Source organism: Bombina bombina, chromosome 5, assembly GCF_027579735.1.
Source record: "Bombina bombina isolate aBomBom1 chromosome 5, aBomBom1.pri, whole genome shotgun sequence".
In the NCBI taxonomy this organism is placed as follows: Eukaryota; Metazoa; Chordata; class Amphibia; order Anura; family Bombinatoridae; genus Bombina; species Bombina bombina.
In genome coordinates this window covers 270,458,227-270,474,130 of record NC_069503.1, presented here as the reverse complement: position 1 = coordinate 270,474,130, position 15,904 = coordinate 270,458,227, and the positions used below count along the sequence as shown (strand labels likewise).

At 41.4% G+C, this 15,904-nt stretch overlaps 1 protein-coding gene across 1 annotated transcript in view; it reads left to right on the top strand.

The window, feature by feature from the left end:
• The window catches only part of ADAM22 (ADAM metallopeptidase domain 22), a 707,952-nt gene that overhangs the window by 634,127 nt on the left and 57,921 nt on the right, over positions 1 to 15,904 (top strand). The window lies entirely within an intron of this gene.

Genomic DNA, 15,904 nt, shown 5'->3' with positions numbered 1-15,904 from the left:
CTGTCGGTATTTATCATTGCTCCAGCAGTTCTGGTGAGCTGCTGGTGCAATACCGCCCCCTGCAGATTCGCGTAGCAGGGGCAGTTAAACCCGATCATATTGGATCGGGTTGATTTCCGGCAATGTCTGTCCGCCGCCCCAGAGCAGGCGGACAGGTTATGGAGCAATGGTCTTTAGACCGCTGCTTCATAACTTGTACGGGGCTTGATAAATAGACCCCATGGTGTTTAATGCAATTTCATACTTATTTCACATCTGATAGTATATGCAAGCTTTATTGTTCCTTTCTAAAACAAATTAACATAGACAGTCATAATTAAAAGTGTTGCATTAAAGGGACACTAAACCCAAAATTGTTCTTTTCCTTTCCTGATTTAGATAGAGGATACAAGTTTAAATAACATTCCAATTTACTTCTATTATCTAATTTGCTTCATTCTTTAGATATCCTTTGTTGAAGAAAAGTAAATTAGATAGTTGTTTAAAATTGCATGCTCTATCTAAATCATGAAAGAAAACAATTTGGTTTCATGTCCCTTTAATGTTTAGTATGAGTAATTTTTCTCAAGCAGTAGTTCTTACCTTTTCATTAACTGGCCAATCATTCCATATAATATTTACACTAGCTACCCAATTACATTAAAATACAATCACAGATATTGAATTACAATTTCTATGGAAGAGGATGGGTACTGGATGTATATTAGTAATGTTTTATTAACTCATATTTATTTCCTAATGTTATTTAAAATGTATTTATAATTAAAGTAACCGTCTCAGTAGTATATTACGCAGAGGTACTACTTGTCAAATAAATAATAAATAACTTTATATGATTTTCATACAATGCAAATTAATATGCATTTCTTATTCTTTTTTTTTGTTACAAAGATAGATGAAGCCATTTCTCATTCAGGTACTCCTTCACTCTCAAATGAAAGAAAGTATAGATGTTAATTCTGTACTCAACATGAATGAAGCTTAAAGGGACAGTAAACATCTTGATGTTTTTTGTTTATATATGTACTGTATATAAAATGCTTAGTTATGCATAAAAACTACTTTTTAATATACAGTACTTTCATTATTTATTTTGGCACCTTTTCATGTAATTCAGCTCTGAAAAATTCGAATTTTCTAATTCTCAGAATCTGAAATGCACCCTGCTGATTCTCATGGCTAGCCCTGCTACCTAAAATTCGCTAATTGGCTATAACTGATAACTGCATACTATGTACACTACATGGCCAAAAGTATCAGATGTTTCAGCCACACCTATTGGTACACCGTTGCTTAAACTCCGGCAGCTAGCCATGGAATTTCCATAGACAAACAGTGGCAGTAAAATGGGTCGCACTGAAAAGCTCAGTGACTTTAAATGTGGCACTGTCATAGGATGCCACCTTTGCCACAACTGACGTGAAATATCTGACCTGCTAGATCTGTCCCATTCAACTGTAATTGATATTATTGTGAAGTGGAAGAGTCTAAGACCAACAACAGCCTAGCCATGAAGTGGTAGACCACACAAACTCAAAGAGGGTTGCTGAGTGCTGAAGCCAGTAAAAACTGTTTATCGCTCAGTAAAGAGTTCCAAACTGCCTCTGGAACAATTGCACAAGGACTCGTGTGTGGTGCTTCATAAAATGGGTTTCTATAGCTGAACAGCTGTATTCAAGCCTCACATCAACATTTGCAACGCCAAGTATCAGCTGGACTGATGTAAACTACACTACTGGCTCTGGAGCAGTGGAAATATGTTCTCTGGAGTGATGAATCACGTTTCCGTATCTGGCAGTCGAATCTAAGAATCTGGCTGTGGCAGATGCCAGGAGAACACTGCCTGCTAGAATGCATTGTGCCTACTGTAAAGTTTGGTGAAAGAAGGATAATAGTCTGGGGCTGTGTTTCAGGGTTTGAACTAGCCCCCTGTCATGTTTCTTACCGCTTTAACAGGATGGAGCCCAATATCAGGGTTAGCAGGGAACTGGGCAGATTGTATATCAATACAATTTTAATTTTTTTAATATCTTTATTTATTGAAGACCCAAACGGGTGCATCGCAACAAGAAGAAATAGTGTACATGAAAAAGCAACAATTCAAATTACATATAAACGGCATCATGATAAGAAACTTACATCATGAGATGCGTGCAGGTCGAGTATATTCTCGAAGTGAGTAGCACCCGTCTGGGCATTTTTAATTTTTCTAAATAACCAGGGGGGAGGGAAAGGAGAAGGAAGGGGGGGGGGCAGGAGAGGAGAAGGAAGAGGGGCATATTACATTTCAAGTAGGTTTATACAGCTGGAATCATATATATCGAAGTAACAGATCTCGGTTCTCAAAGATGTAAAGGTTAAGTAGTCTTGGATTCACTGGAGAGAGGGGGAGGCACCCGGTCCGCCCTATGTGGAATATGATAAGGCTCCCTGTATGTAGAGATCTCTGAGGGTGGAAGGGTAGGGGGGAACGGGAGGGAGGAGGAGAGTGAGCATTAGTGTTAGGCGTCGCCTAAACTTCCTGCGGGCCAATTGCCCTTCAGTCATTCTGTCATGAGATACGTGCTGTTAGCAAAGGGCGTCAATATCTGTGTGCAGATGTTGGTAGGTAGGGACAATAAGTAAGGTTCACATTTTGTGCAAAAAGCTTTTGATTCTTCTCTCTAGATCTCCTTTAACGTCTGCCTGCTCGACAGTAGTTGTGTGTGCAGTAGACTAGTAAATTGTGTTATGTGTGGTGGCTTGTTCACAAATCCATTGTTTTAAGATCAATTTTTCTAGCTATTAGAATGGAAGAGTGTTTAAAAAAACGGTCATGTGGAGTGCTCTGTGTATGTCCCCCTAAGGAAGAAAGCATCCTGGATTGTTAAAACTAATGTTGTGCAAGAGATCTTTATCAACCAGTATTGGATCTTACCCCAGTACTGGGCTATTTTGGGGCAGCTCCAGAACAGGTGCGGAATGTCTGGTTTAGGTGAGGAGCATTTAAGGCAGGTGTCTAATGTGTCTGGAACCCATTTGGCTCTCAAGTGAGGGGTAATGTAGCTTAATTGCATGAATCTAAGGTACATCTCTCTATATGACATCGCAAGGGTGCTACTAGCTGCTAATTTAAAGCTGTCCAAGATAGTGTCCTCACTGACATCAATGTCAGTGTTACGTTTCCATTTAGCGCTCAGGTTCTGTAGGATTTCAGATGATTTGCCTTCCATGATTAAGCCATAAATACATGAGAGAGTGTAACCCTTGTTTAGTCAGAGAGCAGATAGTGTCTATTGGGCTGGTGTTTCTACCACTGAGTCCTTCAGACAGCAAACCTATGGGCGTAGTGAGTGGCTTGAAGGTACACAAATGTGCTGTGCCTGGGGAGGTCAAATCTATCTTGTAAGTGTGCTAACGGGAATGGTTTGTTAGTGAGGGGATCTATTAGTTGTGAGATTGCAGTTAGGCCCTTCTCCTCCCACAGGGCAAACATGCGAGTGGTCATGCCCGGAAGAAAGTAGGATTTGCCCTGTAACGGGAGATGTTTAGTTATTTTTTACTGGGAAGTTTCCACCATTTACACAGCTTTTTCAGGCTCTAAGCGGATCTTTAAATAGGATGTTGTCTTTAATTTGGGCAGGGAGAGTGTGTATGGGAGTGTGAGGGAGGAATGCCAAGTGGAGTGGGTGGGCTAAAGATTTCTCAAGGTTTTCGTCGTTAAAGACTGATGTGCACGCCAGCCATGTCAAAGATTATCTTTGCCAGCGTCGCTCAATTGTACCACTCAACATTCGGGTGTTCAATCCCCCTTTGTCAGTTGGTAGGGCTAGTTTCGTTCTGCTGATTCTATGCTTCCTGGAGTTCCACGCAAAGGTACCGAAAGCATAGAGAAGCTCCTCAGGTCCTTCCGTGTAGCAGAAAGGGGAGTGGCTGTAGAGGGTACAACAGTTTGGGCATCGCTATTATTTTAAATTAGGCTCACTCGGCCCCGACAGGGATATTGGCAGTTTAGCCAGCCCGTCAGCATTGAGGGATCTGCGCAATCACTGGTGGGATATTCAATTTGTAGATTAGATGTGGGTTAACATGTAGGCGAAGGCCTAGGTATTTAAAAGAGCCATCTGTGACCTTAAGCCTTGGTTAGTATTGGTGTGGAGGTTGTGCTTTGGTGAGGTATGTCAGTTCCGATTTTTCCAAGTTTACTTTATAGCCTGAGATGATTCCAAACTGTTGGAATGTTGAAACCAGTTTGGGTATTGTGGCACTTGGATTGGTTACGTATAGGAGTAAATACATCAGCGTATAATGATAAGTGCATTGAATGGGAGACTATCTTAATTGCCGGTATCGTGTTTCTTATGTATATGGCTAGGGGTTCTATGGCAGGTTGAACAGAAGGGGGATAGAAGGCATCCCTGTCCTGGTGCCCCGTTTAGAGAGAAAGGGTGGGACACCTCTCCATTACTAATTATTGAGGTAAGTGGATTGTGATATAATTTTTTGTTTGAGATTAAGGAAATCTCCAGTAATGCCAAATTATTCCAGGGGTGGTTAGGAGATGATCCCACCTCTACTCTGTCGAACGGCCTTTTCCGCGTCGGGCATGAGAGAAGGCATTGCCCGCTTGAGGGTGTCTGCAAGCTTTATTTTCGATTTTGATTTCGCGTTACTTGTTTCCCTCCTGCACAGGTAGTAGTCTTAAACCGCCAGTGGTCTTGCGTATGTTAGCGAGATCTAAGAGCAGATGTGTTTCCATGAAACCTGTCTGGTCTTTGTGACATGACTGTTCCTAGTACGGGCCGCTCGTCTGCCCCTGCCAGTATAGCCATGAAGAGTTTGTACTCACTGTTCAAGAGTGCTATTGGTCTATAGGAGGCTGGGGTCGTCAGGTCCCTATATGGCTTCAAGGTTAAGCACATGAGTGCATCAGCGAAGTCAGCTGGGGGTGTTGCTGAGCCCTGTAAGTAGGCTGTGAATGTTTGTGCCAGTAAGGGTCTTAGTTCTGTTTGTAACAGTTTGTAGTATTCGATTGGTAGCTTGTCAGGGCCTGGAGTCTTACCCAGTTTGGCCACTTTGATGGCTTTTAGGACTTCCGACGCTTGAATTGGAGCATTAAGGTGTTCTAGGTTTTCTGCACTGAGGGTGGGGGGATCAACCCTGTCCCAGAAGCGGTCTTTGTCATTTTGTGAGCAGTGTAAAGTGAGGAGTAAAAGTTTAGAAATTCTGCTGTGATTGATTTAGTGTCTGAATGAAATACCCCCTGTGCCTGAATGGAGGGAATGATGGATTTAGGGTTGGTCAATTTTACCATATTGGCTAATAGTCTCCCTGTCTTGTCCCCAAGTCTGTAGAACTTGCCTTTTCTATGTGTTTGAAAGAGGTGGTCCTGTTGAGACAGGACATCCTCCTTTAATTTCTTCTTCTCATAGTAAGTGCTTCTGTGTTGGGGGAAGGGTGAGCTAAATACTGGTTGTATGCAGTTGTGACTTCTGCGGTGGTGGTGGTTTCTACCTTTTTCCGTTTGGCATTATAATGGGCAGTGAAACTGGTAATTTGTCCTCTCATAACTGCCTTAGATGCCCCCCAAAACACACCCGGGTTGTTAAAGTGCTGGATGTTGAAATTGCGATATTCCTCCCATTGAGTTTTTAGGTGCTGTCTGAACTCAATGCTATGGTACAAGTAGGTAGGGAATCTCCAGTTCCCATGAGTAGGAGTGTTGGGCCGAGGGCCAAGTTGCAGCCATTTGGGCGCATGGTCCGATATTATTATGTCTGAGATGTCCGTTTGCGGGATCTGTGTACACAAAAATTAGTCGGTTGGCGCGAGTGCCGTAGATCAATGAGACCTAATGAAGTTTTGAAGGCAGCAATAGTTGCTGTTTCCTTTTTCCGCTTTTTAGCATAAAGTTTTTCTTGTCTTTTTGTGTGCTTGTCAACCCTGCGGTCGAGTGGCAAGTCTTGGGCTAAGTTGAAGTCACCCCCTATCAGTAGGTTTGTCAGCATTTAAGGCTAGGGTGGTCTGAAGACTGTGCCAGAATTGTGGTTTTAATTGGTTGGGGCCGTAAATATTACATATATTATATGTTTGGTTATCTAGGTGCAGGCTGGCTATAATGTATCTTCCCCGCCCCCCCCGGTCTACTGTGATGGGGTTGATTCGGGCTGACAGCCCCTTTCTAACTAGTATTGCCACTCCTCTTTTGCGTCCCTCAGTAGGAGTGTAGTAAGCACTGCCCACCCATCTGCTTTTTAATTTCTCATGCTCCGCTTCCGTGAGGTGCGTCTCTTGCAAGAGGGCAATATCTGTTTGAAGACGCCTCAGGTGTTGCAGTATAATACTGTGTTTGGCCGGGAAGGTGATACCTACCACGTTCCAAGATACTATCTTAAGTGGGTGTGTCATAGTGTTGAGAGGTAAGAGGTAAGTTTAGTAGATGTCTTATGGTGGGTGTGTGGATTTTGGGTCTATGCTGTCTCAAGTCGATGGAGTAAGAGATGGTAGGGTTGCCGTGAGACACGGTCAATGGTGGACAGGTAGGTTTGGTAGGGTTAGGGATGTGTGACTGAGGTGTGTGTAGCCGAGGTGCCAGTAACTTACATTCCATGATATCCACAGTCAAGCATCTGGGCGGAATTCGGGTGCTCCCCCTGCAAGCTAATGATATAAAAGAACACAGTTGTGAGAATTTGGCAACATTACATATAACATGGGGAAGGGGGAAGGGGGAAAGGGGGGAATACCAGAAAGACGAACTCAGGGATGGGGAGGTGAAGTGGGACATATAGGGTAAATAGACACTTAACATCAGTCCCCAGGGGGGCTTAAGTGCAAACATCCCCAAGACTGCAGCAGCAGTATAAGCAAAAACTGAAACAAGTATGAACAAATACTTAGTCTTTAAGTTGAACAATAGTAGAGGTCTTTGAGTCCTAGTATCCATTTCACCAAATGGATAGGGTGAGGAGGTGGACATTAACTGCATGCTTCCCTCAACCTTCGCCATCGCGAGTTTCAGCATCAAGGAACTCCTGCAGCTGTTGCGGGTTTAGGAAAAACTTAGGGCCTCCAGGTGTCGTCAGTCTCAATTTGGCAGGATAGAGAAGTGAGGCTTGGCAACCCATAGAATGTAGCCTGGAACAGAGGGGAGCAAACTCTTTCCATTTTCTAGCTACCTCGGTGGAGAAATCTTGGAAGATTAAGAGTCTGTGACCCTCGAAGAGTAGATCAGGTTGGGATCTGTATGCCTTTAGGACCACCATCTTTTCTTGGTATCTGAGTAGTTTGAAGATAACTTGTCTTGGCCTCTGAGTAGGTTTGGCTGGTAGATGATCTGGGCCTATTCTAATCGCCCTTTCTATGTCCAGGGGCATTGTTTCCTGGTTCATCTTTAGCAGTTTGGGTAGTGTATAGGCTGTGATTTCCATGAGATCTTTGTTTTTAATCGACTCTGGGACCCCCACAATCCTCAAATTGTTACGTCGGGATCGATTTTCGAGGTCGTCAAGTTTGTCCTGCAACAGTGAATTGTGGCGTTCTAGACGTTGCATGGCTATGGTGGATGTTTGTTGAGAGTCCTCTACATTGGATATCCTTTGCTCCGCATGCTGCAGTCTGGTGGAGTATTGACGTATCTCAGTAGTAAGAGTGTCCATTCCTGCCTGCAGTGTCTCCATTTTGGGTAGGAAGAAAGCCTTTAGGTCTTGGAGTAAATCTGGAGGCGGTTCTAAGCTAATGTCTCTTTGGGCAAGGGAGGCAGTTTCTGGGTGTATTTCTGCAGCATGTTTCTTGCTCCTGTCCGATGTCTTTTGTTTGCCAGCCATGATAGGTATAGCCTGTGATGCTGACACCTTAAAGTATTTGTCAACTTTCATAGGGGATGATGCTTTGTGCGGTCTCTCTGTGTATAGTTGTAATTTGCACTCTACAGTGGGTGAAACAGGAGTGGTTGCGGTTATGTGGGAGCTTCCTGTGTTGTTGTCACCTAGTATGGTGTGTAAGTGAAGTTTTGTCTCTCCTCACTCCCAGCAAAATCCCTCCGCAAGTGACTGTCAATCAAGGTCTCAGTAGTGGTGTGAGGGGCGCTGGCTTAGCCCGGTCTTGTACCTTGCTAATTATGGTAGTAATAGTGGGGTGGCTGATGTAACGTGGTGCAGCCTAACTAACAAACCACCAGATTGCACAAGTATAAAAGGGAGGCTCAATGGCGTGTGGGTACTGATTATGTTTATATTGTCCTGAAAGAGTGACTTCTATACTGTCAGTTTTGCTGTGTTGTTAATCAAGCCTAGAAAAGTTCACACTTTAGAGCATGCAGTTGTCAAAGATGGCAAGGTTACAGTAAATGCTGGTTGTATAATGTTGCCAGGCTTTTTCAAAGTTTTCCTTTCTCTCTGTCCCCTCACGGAGGCCTCCTAAGTTCCCACAGTGTTTAATCATTTGGTATGCAACATATAAAGAGTACACAAGTCTTTGGTCTGCAAAATCTCTGATCTACCGTGTGGGTGAACTGACCGTTTGTTAGAGCGCTCAAAGAAGAGGAGCCACGTGTACCCACTAAGGTCTATAGTCCCAGTGGCAAAGGGTACAAATCGTGACCAATTCTCTCCTGCCTCTTGTTCATCTCCCATTGTGGAGATTCTGTGTATGTTATGTCCCTTGTGAGGCAGGGAGACACGGTCTCTGAAATAATCTGCGTGTGAGCCAAAATGGCAGCAGCAGGGCGAACCACAACTAAACTTGTGGGCTCTGGTGTAGTCTCTGAGGTTCGTCCCCAGCAACAGCATGTGGATTCTCCTTACCGGGTGTTCTGCAGACCAAGGCTACGATGGGAAGCTGGGGATGGTGGTGCAGATGGGTATATTGCAAAGGGTACAAATCGTGACCAATTCTCTCCTGCCTCTTGTTCATCTCCCATTGTGGAGATTCTGTGTATGTTATGTCCCTTGTGAGGCAGGGAGACACGGTCTCTGAAAGTATCTGCGTGTGAGCCAAAATGGCAGCAGCAGGGCGAACCGCAACTAAACTTGTGGGCTCTGGTGTAGTCTCTGAGGTTCGTCCCCAGCAACAGCGTGTGGATTCTCCTTACCGGGTGTTCTGCAGACCAAGGCTACGATGGGAAGCTGGGGATGGTGGTGCAGATGGGTATATTCATGTCTCCTATCAGCAATCTCCTCCGTTGTGGCCCTGTTTGCCAAATGTCCTGCCAGTGGGGGAGTAGGTGTCGGAACTCCTTGCCTATCAGTATCGGGCAGGTCCTGGTGTCACCCTGCCAAGAATAGCGGCTTCTAGGGCAATTTGTGCCAGCGTTTAATGCCAATATCTAAGTCTGAGGTGCGGAGCTCTTCACAATGCGTCCTCTCTCAGTGCCCGCCCACCGGAAGTCCATATCAATACAATTTTACAACAGTACTGCACAGGCAAATAGCAAGTAAAGTCCTGAAATATTGGGAAAACAGGTACAAACAAGAGTTAACAGAAGAAAACTGTTCAAACCAGTATAGCTGATGTTCAGGTGCAATTTCAGACAGACAAGGGCCAAATACTGAAAGGCCCACTTCAGGGCCAAGGACTGTATTACTCCCTTCTGGGCTAAACAAAGGAAATTATGCTCCTGGGCAAAGCAAAAGAATACAAGGTTCAGAATACAAGCTGCAAGAAGCAGCAAAGGCAGTGCTGGAGACAGGGTAAACACATAGGTACAGAAGGCAATAAAGTACTGCAGCTGGGAAACTGTAACAGGGAAAGTCCAAGCAGAAGTACTAACTGTGCCACATGCAGAGACAAGGTCAGGACAGTCCAAGGTTCAACGGTAGGCAGTAAGTATCCAAACTTAGGCAATGTAATCAGCAGGAAGTCCAGCAACAGGAACAGGAAGTACTTCAATGCTAAAGCAAGGATAAAGGCATAGGTTGCTCAATATGTAGTCAGAGAGCACTTCCCTGATTGTCTCTCAGCTCCACCCTCTCTGGGCGCTAGCCACACATACTAATGATAATATTCCTCCACAAACCCCTGCAAGTAAACATCATCCAGTGACACAGACAGAGCAAGTTGGATTCTGAACCTGAAGCCCCTGGTTCAATTCCAGGTAGGGCCCAGCAAGGAAGTCACCCACGGCATCCCCATTGTGCAGTTTGCATTTTCATACGAACAGAGCTTAAGGGATCCTGACACCCCCCCATAGTTTCAGTGAAGGGTCATCTTAATGCTACAAAATACAAAGGATTTTTAGACAGTGGGGGATTCCAACTTTGTGGCAACAGTTTTGGGAAGGCCCTTTCCTTTTCCAGCATGACTGTGCCCCTGTTCACAAAGCAAGTCCATGAAAACATGGATTCACAAGTTGTTGTGGAGAAACTTGAGTTGTCTGCACAGAGCCCTGACCTCAACCCCATTGAACACCTTTGGGAAGACTCTGATTGCAAGCCAGACCTTCTTGTCCAACATCAGTGTCTGTCCCCATAAATGCTCTGTTGGTTATTATTGGGCACAAATTTACACAGACACATTATACATTGGATGGATCATTTATAACCTTATAAATAGGGCACAATTTACCATCCTTATAGTGGTAAAAGGTTTCCTATTAGATATTAGTTAACTTGTAGATACAAATGTGTTATATATTTAATGACGTGTTCTTCTCGGCTTGTATATCTAGGTCTTACTAGGCAAGTCAAGGATATCAAAATGGAATATAAGTCCAGCATGGTAATATAAAAGACCTCAGACTCTTTTCATCAGCATAGGGCATAATATTAGCTAACTATCTCCCTGTTGAATTCTAACTTGTAATATATAGTAATTTTGTATTATAACCAGTAAGTTGTATGGGTGCACAATTTACAGAGATAATCTGTTATACATGGTCTTGTGTTATTTCTCAGGCTTCCCTTTACCGTTCCCCACTCTTTTTATTAAAATATTTTAGGCTTCCGGGTCCAATGGCAGTAGAAGTGGATATGGATAATATTTATCTCATAGCTTTTTATTTATGTTTTGTTTAGCGTGTGTACCAGTGTACCTTCTGCTATTATACTTTTTCATAATGTTCAGGAAGTTCAAAAGTGACCTTGTGTCATACAGAGGGTCTTCAGTTTAGATGGCGCTTTCTTAGAGTAACATATTCACATTACTGTTTCTCTAGAACATCTTCCATAAAACAGAAAAATTAGCTTTTGACCTTTTTATGCTTCTTAGAGAGGATTCCAGGCTTCACTGTTGATTAAACTTGCTATTGTTTTACATAATTCTTGACAATTTTGATGGATGTACAATTTATCTTTTACTGCTTTATGGAGCCTGTATGCTAATTTTTACTGTCAATAACAAAAAATAAATAAAAACGCGTCAGACGCAGCCCACTATAGCCTTCCTAATGGCCCTACATACATAGCCTAATACCTTTTATTGCTGTCCTACTTTTGACTTGTTTTGAATTGAATAAAGTGGAACCTTGTTTTTAGCTTCAGTCCGGACCTCTTCTTCCTTTATATATATATATATATATATATATATATATATATATATATATATATATATATAATTTGTCAACTATGGTTTTAGATCACCATGTTAAAATTCCAAGGGGGTGGGGGTGACGGGTGAGAAGGAGCATCTACATAAAATTGAATGACTGAATTTTCAATTGGGAAACCTTAAAGCCTAAAAATTTTTAATATTATTTATTTTTTGTAGACCATGCTAATTTATTATGTATTTATTTTAATTGTTTACATATTGTATATGTTTTATAGTGTTAATATGATGTATGCTAGAAAATTATTTTCTGCAGTTTGCATAATGTCCTCTTGGGATTACTGTTTGTCTGTGTCAGTTTGGCACCACTCTAGTCTAGAATTGCCACCTCAGCCATGTTTTCCTTGACACGTATGAGTTACACTTGCTGTAGGGTAAGCAGGGCGGAACATGTATTGTCCCTCTGGACATGATGAACAGCACAATACATGTTCCTCCCCACAATAACTCATAAGTGGCCAGGAAAACATGGCCAAGGTTGCAACCCTACTCTGGTCATGTTTCTAAAAATACAAGTTGCCAACATATTAAAAAATAATTGTGATCCAAGACATGAAGTGCATGAACTGTTGTTCCTAATCTTTAGGCCCTATGACATTACCTTAATAAAGATAGATTTTATGAATGCAGCTTGATGCTCTTATGTGTGTTTAAGCATTTCCTGAATATCACAGCACTTTACACAGTGTTTTTGGCTTGAGAAAGGTCTCTTTACTGGCCAAATAGTTTTTGCCTTACTTTTTTGTTTATTTCTCTTTTTTTTGGCACATTCAATGCAGTTTCCCCATCTGGCGCCAATATCACAGGTTGTCAGCCAGTAATTCAGTGGCATCATAACTAGAAAGCACTTGTGCTTAGGTATTGTTTTGCTTTTCTATGCAATTCTATGGATAGTAGTATGGCCGTGTGGTGGTGTCTATAAAGTCAGGATTGTACATCTTGACAGTGTCCCTTTTACTTTTAAAACTTTTTAATAAATGGTGATTTTAAAGATCGTGTCCACCAGTGGAATCCCCTTTCCTTCACTTTAAGCTTTTTGGGGTGAACCGATAGCACCAGGAATAATTTTCTTAACACCCTATTAATACTTTTTTCCCATAGTGGCTATTGCTACTAGGTTGTCTTTTCTTGGAATTTCCGAAGGCCTCTTTGGGAGAATAGAGCCTTTGACACAGTAACAGGAATAACTAAAATATGTGAAAATAAAACACTGTGCATATACCATATCCTTGTTCATTGTGTCTGTGATATTAAGGAGCCTACAAGCCACCTTCAAGTGTCATCTCAAATCAATCTGTTTCCATATGTTTCCTGTATTTAATAGGTTGTAAGTGTAGTATGGATTTGATTAAGTTCGTTTTGTAAAATGCGCGTGACGTAATTGGCCTTTTTTAGGGAAAGCCAATACACATCACAGCTATCTGTCAAACAAGCAGCATTTTAATTTATATTCTAACTTGTCTTCATCTACACATTCTCCCTATGCATTGACTTTCCATAGTCATTTTCATTTCTATGTAAGGATATGTGTGCCAAGCCTGAGTACTGTATATTCTTCTGCTTTGTTTATTCCTCCTATTACTTTCTGCAGGTATTTTAACCCCTGGTACAAAAGAGAACATTATGTAGCTAAATGGGTAGAAGATGTGAATAAAAACACAGAAGGACCCTATATTAGGTAGTATGTGACCTCATTTTGTATCATTTGAGAGCTCTGTCACCATATACAGATATCATGGAGCTTGCTTTTTATATATTCCGTATCCATATATATTGCACACAGGCTATATATATGTATATATGTCTGTATATTTCTTGTATTAAATACACGTAGATAGCTATGCAAAGAACTCCTGTTCTTTCGCTGCTTGTGTCTTTGCTTCATGCACAGCGCTTTACTATCTCCTGTATTTTACTGAAGCTATTGAAAAGGCTTGTGCTTTGCATGTCTCCTTTTCACCATTAATAGCTCTCAGTCAGAAGCTTTAGTTTTGTCTCGTGTTAGCATGATATTTTCACACCGTAAGGACATTAAATAATATATAGTTCTTGCATATCATTCCTCCTGTGATGGTGAATTAACATCAGTATTTATGCTCAATGCTAGTGAAGTGTTTAAAGGGACATGAAACACACATTTTTTTCTTTTATGATTCAGCAATTTTAAACAACTTTCCAGTTTATTTCTGTTATTACATTTGCTTTATTCTCTTAGTATTATTTGTTGAGGAAGCAACAATGCACCATTGGGAGCTAGTGAAACACACCAGCCAATGGCAAGAGGCATATTTATGCAGCCACCAATCTGAATTTAACTCTCAATAGTGTATTGCTGCTCCTGAGTTTACCTAGGTATGCTATTCAATAAAGGATACTAAAAGAACAAAGCTATTTAGATTATAGAAGTAAACTGGTGATGCGAATCATGACAAATGCATTTTAACTTTACTGTGCCTTTAATAATGCGCTTATCACAATGCTAAATGTGTGGTTTCAATACATCAATCTTGTAATGACGTAATACTTTACATTTGCTGCTACACACCCTGAAATATGTACTACTACTTAGTCATTTTTCCTAATTTGATAGTATTTGAATGTTTTGGTTTTATCTTCTAAGGAAAACATTACGTTTATTAATTATCTTTTCAACAACCATTTAAATGATCCCAGATGTAATTTGGATATGTACAAAATAAATAAATGAATATTATCTGTAACATTGTAATACTTTTCTTGGGGTAAAGCAGAATTACTACCTGCTGTTTTAACCTACATCTAACCATAGATTATGTCTACGCTTAATGACTAATGTCAAGTATGTAGGTACATATCTAAATATATGTAGACATTTACAACTTTATTTTAAACATTTCCTTATTTCATCAAAATTTATTGTAAAATTGGTTTAAAAACGTACTATTTAATTCCAAGTGGAATGAAATATTGTGAGAACCCCCAACTATCTGTAATATGTAGCATGACATGTTAAACACTAAAACCATTTCATGCCCAGCCATTTTGGAACACGTCAGTACTGAAATGTGCACTGCAGTGAAAACTCAATTTAAATATTGCACTACCCCTGACTAGAGGGAGGGGGAGGACAACATCAATATATATAATGTCTAGTGTTTAATGTCCATTTAAAACTTAACTTGCCTGCTACTGTATTTTATCATGCTGAAATTACATTAAAATAGCATTGGTCTTGCATCAACTGATATTATAATACTCACAATATCAGTGGAATGTTGCAGAAATACTCCAAAGTTTTTTCTGTCAGTTTAGCTCTTTCTACCGCCCTTATTTAGCAAATGAGGCCTATTTAACAAATGTCTTGCGGACCTGATCCGACAGTGCGGATCAGGTCCACAAGACATCGCTGAATGCGGAGAGCAATACGCTCTCCGTATTCAACATTGCACCAGCAGCTCTTGTGAGCTGCTGGTGCAACGCCGCCCCCCCCCTGCAGACTCGCGGCCAATCCAGCAGGGGGTGTCAATCAACCCGATCGTACTCGATCGGGTTGAATTGTGGCGATTCAGGGACAGGGTTATGGAGCAGCGGTCTTTGTGACCGCTGCTCCATAGCTTGTGTTTCTGGCGAGTCTGAAGACTCGCCAGAAACACGGACCGTCAAGCTCCATTCGGAGCTTGATAGATAGGCCCCTTTGTGTTTAGTTAACTGCTATTGGCGTGACCAGTTGCTGACAATATGCTTACTGAATGCAGAGCTTCTAGAGAACATCTACAGATATATTAATTTCAAGAGTCACTCAATGTATTCATTTGTTTTCTATACCAAAAGAAATCTAAGCATCTAAAAAAAATGTCCACTATTATGTCCCTTCAAGAAATATCGGTTGTAGAAGTTTGGGTTATCTATCAAAATTAAGCTGGCTTTTTCTATGGCTTGGTAACCAATCACAAAAGTAAGTGGGATTAACTTTGCTGCCTGTTTATTTACATTCCTAATTGTCTTTCTAAAATCAGCTAAAAGTAAGGATTTTAAAATCTGTTATTAAAATGGCTCTGTGACTGACTGGGAACCTTGTCTACCCACCAATATGTTCTAGTGGCTTCTATCTAAAGTTAATGCTGCCCCATTTACTTGGTATCTAAAGCAGGGCTTGAGCCATTGAACGTTTAAGAGGCTATAATGTGATTGCTGAGCCATCACTACTAACTATGGCTTGGCTCTGTCGCTATTAATATCAGATCACGTATGATTTAGCCCCATAGCGTTTGACGTATAATTAGTAAATTGATGTGTAATGTCTGGCAGGATTGTCTTTGGAATTAAAGGGACATTCCAACCAAAATAAACACAGGTGCATTTCAACTTTGAACAGAAGAATATTTACGATATACGTGTATAA